The sequence below is a fragment of the Lissotriton vulgaris genome, chromosome 9 (genome assembly GCF_964263255.1).
Source record: "Lissotriton vulgaris chromosome 9, aLisVul1.2, whole genome shotgun sequence".
NCBI classification, from domain to species: Eukaryota; Metazoa; Chordata; class Amphibia; order Caudata; family Salamandridae; genus Lissotriton; species Lissotriton vulgaris.
Window position 1 is genome coordinate 851,720,736 of NC_141697.1, and position 6,030 is coordinate 851,726,765.

The following is a 6,030-nucleotide window of genomic DNA, read 5'->3' on the forward strand; positions in this document are numbered from 1 at the left end:
CCTTCACAGCAATGCCCCCAGGCGGAAACAAGTTTAACCCCCCCAAACAGCCAAAAAGCAAAACCGCAAAAAGTGAGACTTAGCAAATTTCGGGCCTACCTGGAATTCAGTCCAAATGCGCTGTGCAGCTAGGCCCTAACTCCCCTTTTCCACCATGGATTTCCTGAAAAACAAATGCAATCAACATTAGACTGTGCCAGCAGTGCTCCCAGACCCCAAAATCCACCCAAAAAAACCTAGAAGCCCCCCAAGCAGCACACCAAAGACAGGCAAGTGAGCAAAAACGCAAAAACTTTTTCACCATGGATTTGGTCCAAAACACTTGATTCCGATATTAGACCTTCCAAGCTATGCCCCAGACCCCTGCAGCTACCCGCCAAAAAGCAGAACACCCCCAAACAGACAAAAAGCAAAAATGGGCCTACCATCAATTCAGTCCAAATACGCTGTGCAGCTAGGCCCTAACTACCCTTTTCCACCATGGATTTCCTGAAAAACAAATGCAATCAACATTAGACTGTGCCAGCAGTGCTCCCAGACCCCAAAACCCACCCAAAAAAACCTAGAAGCCCCCCAAACAGCACCCCAAATAGAGGCAAGTGAGCAAAAACGCAAAAACTTTTTCACCATGGATTTGGTCTAAAACACTTGATTCCGATATTAGACCTTCCGAGCTATGCCCCCAGACCCCTGCAGCCACCCGCCAAAAAGCAGAACACCCCCAAACAGGCAAAAAGCAAAAATGGGCCTACCTTCAATTCAGTGCATATACGCTGTGCAGCTAGGCCCTAACTCCGCTTTTCCACCATGGATTTCCTGAAAAACAAATGCAATCAACATTAGACTGTGCCAGCAGTGCCCCCAAACCCCAAAACCCACCCACAAAAACCTGGAAGCTCCCCAAACAGCACCCCAAAGACATGCAAGTGAGCAAAAACGCAAAAACATTTTCACCATGGATTTGGTCCAAAACACTTGATTCCGATATTAGACCTTCCGAGCTATGCCCCCAGACCCCTGCAGCCACCCGCAAAAAAGCAGAACACCCCTAAACAGGCAAAAAGCAAAAATGCAAAAACTCATACTTAGAAAGTTTTCAGCCAACCAGTCAACATCGGTCCAAACGCGCTCTGCAGCTAGGCCCTAACTCCTCTTTCCCACCATGGATTTTCTTCAAATCACTTCCAATAAAAATGATGCTATCCCAGCAGTGCTCCCAGACCCCCACACCCTCCCCCACAAATCTAGAACACCCCCAAACAGCCCCCCAAAAACATGCAATACTGCTATATTCAAAACATGGCAAATTGCGCTGTTCACAAAACATTGCTGTTTTCAGCACTTCCACTACTTTGATCCTCTTGAAACTCACCTGGACAGTCACTTGTTCCAGCGATTCACAAGAATCTCAGCAAGGCAGAACAAAATCGAACCACTGCGCTCTTTGAGGAGAAGAAGAAGGTCTACGACTAGTTTTCACTTACTTTTCACCCAAACACAGGCACCCCAAAAAAACACCCCAAAAGGCAAAAATTCTGCCAATTCTGGACCAAAGAACACCAAACCCCCCTAAAACATTGCCAACATCATTATGAAGGAGCCTGCATCGGGCCCGAGCTCTAGAATCAGCGTGAACCATACCAACTTAAACCCAAAAACCCTAGTAAATCGCACTGAACCCTAAACCGTAGATATGCTTTGTCTGTCTGTGTCAAAGACCCTAGGTATGCTACATCAGGAGGGTGCCTCACTCAGTGGTGCCTGCCTTGACCGTCTGCATGGCCCTGCTGCAAGCATGGGCCAAAAATCCGTTCCGCTCAAGAATTTGCGATTTTTCGGTACTTTCGCGAGATTTGCGAAATACCGAAAAACAGCAAATTTTACAAACATAACGGATGTTTGGCCCAAGCTTGAGGCAGTGCCATGCAGAGGGTCAAGGCAGGCACCACTGAGTGAAGCAACCTGATGTAGCATACCTAGGCTCTTTGTCAGACAGACAAAGCATATCTAATTGTATGCAGCAAGCCACATAGCCCCAATTTTACATGAACTGCTGTCGGGAGTGGACTCTGCCTGGCATAACAACAACAGTACACTGCCTCGCCCTTGACCAATACATACCACGAATAGACAGACATGTAGTCCTGCTGTAGTAGTTGTTGTAGACTGGTTTACCTGTTTGCTACTCACGAATTGGCCATAGTTCTTCCGTAAATCGACGCTGATGATCCAGCCATCCCAGTGAGTGACGGTAAAGAAAAAAGATATATTATTTAATCAATCATCATGGTATATTGGCACGTGAGTCCGCTCCAAGGAAATTTTGCATATTTTGTGAAATGCAATATAGTGGCCCCTGAATTTGAAGTACAATTTTAATTAAACAAGGTAAAAAAAAAGAGTAGTTGACATGAGTTACAATTACTGTGTGAAAGATTAAATAATAACTAAGACAAGACATATGAATCATCATTTCATGCACAAAAAACAAACAGCAATTGGTTTCATCAGAGCCAGACAGCCATTGCTGTCCAGTTATTCATTACCTGTTCTACTTTTTGTCCGCATCTTCTTCGGAAAGTGAGGGCCCACAGGGCAGCTTCTCCTGTCAATATCAAAAGTAACTCTGTCAGCAATCAGCAAGCATGTAGTCAGTAATTTCAGTCCCACTTGAGGGTACTCGTCATAATCCATCCATCTGCCTTGAGGGAAATCGATAGGGGGAGTCTGGAGGAGGAGTATAAAGGAGCATGATTGAGTTGTGAACTTTTGAACCTCAGGAATGCAGACTGCGGCACCTTCAAATCAATAAGGAACATAAGATGAAGACAGTGCTGCTGATGGACTTGTTGTGATTAGGTGATTAGAGTTTTGTTGTGGTAAAAGTTGCAAAACAAAGAAAGACACACAGGAATAAAAGTGAATAAGGACAAAAAGAAAGGAATCATTTTCAGGGCTCGGTGTCAGGGAAGTAGAGCTCGTCCTCCAACTCCATGAATTGAGACGGGAGTAGGTCAGGTAACAGAGAAGAACTTCCGTCACCTAAGTCGGTGTCCTCTTCTTCCTGCGTGCATTCACGTACTTTGTAATCTGGTGGTATCAAGTGCTGATTCATCTTGATCAGTGATAACCTCTCCACATTTTTGGCCAAGAAGCAGGATCCTTTTTGAAGTTACAATGGCACCAGCAGCACTGAAAACACGTTCAGAAGACACACTTGCGAGTGGGCAAGACAAATAATTTAGAGCCAGGTTGGTGATCAGTGGCCATAGAGCCATTTTCCTGTACCAATACAGCAATGGGTTTGTATTAACAAAGACCTGTGTTGGCTCATCCAGATAGGCCTGCACCATAAACTCAAGGTTCTCCACGGTTGCTCCACTTTGCGTACCATCTGTGGCCTTCTCAGCACTGGAACGAACAAACCCTTGATGAGTTAGCCAATCCGCTTCCGACAATATTATGGCTGGGCCTGGTGCAGGTGAGGATGATGATAGGGTTGCTGCTGGTGTCATTAACGGCTGTGAGGGAAAGTTACTCCCTTCGCCCAGAGATTCAGAAGTGGAACTTGACGCTGGATCGCCTGCTGATTCAGTTGGACTTCTGACGGCTCCTTGAATTTTCTGCCGATCTTTTTTGAACCGACTGGCTGACACAGCTATCCAATGTTTGTACTTTGAAACATCTGCCTCATCAAAAGGAATGAATGCTTTGCTGGCCACTGCCTTTTTGTACAGTGGATCCAGGATAGTGGCACAAATGTAATGTTGTTCTGTATGTATCTTTTGAAGCCTTTCATTGGAAACTAGGCGGCTTAATAAGTTCTCCTCCAACAGATATGCAGCTTGCTTTCCACCATCATCTCTCAACGTTGAAGACACCGCCTTCAGTTGGTGCTCTAGCATGTGCAACAATGGGATACCTTTGCTCAAAGAACAGTCCTCCCTGCTGACTTCACGCGTGAAGACTTCAAAAGGACGAAGCATGTCTGTCAGGCTTTTAACTAGCTGCCATTCCTCCAACTCTAGCCTCATGTCATTAATAGTAGAACCTACTGTAAAGATATAGTCATTGATTACCATGCACTGCTCAAACAGACGCTCAAGCATGTAAAAGGTTGAGTTCCAACGTGTTGCCACCTCCTGGATGAGTCCTTTGACTGGCACTTTACGTACATGTTGAATGCTCCTCAGCTGCTTCCGGGCCTTAAAAGAATGGCTGAAATGTGTGCAGATTCTTCAGCAGGTAGACAGTAACTTCTTGACTTGGTTTTCAGTTTTCAAGAAATCTTGAACAACCATGTTTATACAGTGCGCCAAACACGGCACTCTGAAATATTCACCGTCCTGCATGGCCTTAACTATATTACTGCCATTATCCGGGGAAACATAACCAACTATGCGATTTCTTGGTTGCAGCCATTCAGAGACCTTACGGTTAAACTCATCCAAAATGTTTTTTGCAGTATGAGTTTTCTCCATGGGAAACATGGCAAATGTTGCATGTTTCCGAGTAGCTTGAAAAACTGTGTCCAGGTCAACAACTGCACTTGACTTGTCTCTAACCCCTGCAAAATACCCTGCAAAAGAGACCCAGTGTGCAGTGATGCACATGTAATCAAGGGCTTGGCAACTCCAGCACATCTTGATGTAATGCTGGAACCGCAACTCTGGCAAAATAGGCCCGGCTAGGTACCTTCCATTTAGGGCAGACTGTTGCCACTAATTCTAGAAACCCCACCCCTTCCACGAAAGAAAAAGGCAGAAGGTCCATTGCTAGCATTTTAGCCAGCTTTGCATTATACAGACGTACCGTTGGGTGGTTGTGTTCAAATGGCGCCTCCGACCAGAACATTCCGCTAATGGTGGGCTGGATCATTTTACGTGATGATGATGATGATGACGTCTTCAAACCAGTTAGGCCCATTGATGTCGTTTTCGCATTGGTGTCTCTACAATCATCTTAGTGTGCCTCATAGACGTTGCAGGGGTAGAGGGCGATACCACTGTGGCCATGTGGGTAGGGGCCATTTTGAGGCCTGGTACAGGCAGGGGCCTGTACCAGGCCTCAAAATGGCCCCCACCCACATGGCCAGGCCCCAACAACACCCCAAAAAGTCGAGAAACACTCAAAAATCACCACAATCCCATGCCATCCATGCCCTAAATGATGTTTAAATTCAAGACACCCCAGAGAAAGACTAGGCCCATGCACCACTGAGTACCCCTGGGCATAATGGTTGAAAGCAAGGCAAACTGGGTACAGGCCTGAGCACACTGCCTAGCTTCAAAATGGCCCCTTGACCCCCACCACATGGCCAGGCCCTGCCTGTACCAGGCCTCAAAATGGCCCCCACCCACATGACCAGGCCCCAACAACACCCCAAAAAGTCGAAAAACACTCAGAAATCACCACAATCCCATGCCATCCATGCCCTCAATGATGTTTAAATTCAAGGCACCCAACGGAAAGACTAGGCCCATGCACCACTCACTACACCTGGGCCTACTGGCTAGTGAGGCTTTACAGGCACCCCAAAATTTTAAAAAAATCAACATATAACAGTGAGCTAAAATTCCATGACATAAATGAGAATTAAGTTAAAAAACAAATCACAGAAACAGTTGTATCATGCACCCATGACTAACCCTGGGCCTACTGGATACTGTGGCTACCCACCACAATATATATTTTGTTAAAGTTGTGAAACAACACCAACTTGCTTGTAAAATCTCAAGTCCAAAAGTGATCCAAACTCCAAAGTCCAAAAAGTCCTCAAATACAAATCCAGCAGCAGTCACAGAAAGTAATCCTTCCAGCTCAACAGCCAAATGAAAAGTGACCAGTACATGCACAAAGCACTGGGAGGAGCCTGCTGGACAGGAACAGGAAGTTGGAGACTTAGAGGCACTTCCTTCCTCCCACCCCAAAAAATGGACTCCTGCACCAAAAAGTGCAGTCAAATGTCAATCTGAGGAGTTATTCTGATCAAAATCATCATTTTCACAAGGTTTATGCTTCCTGCGGTGG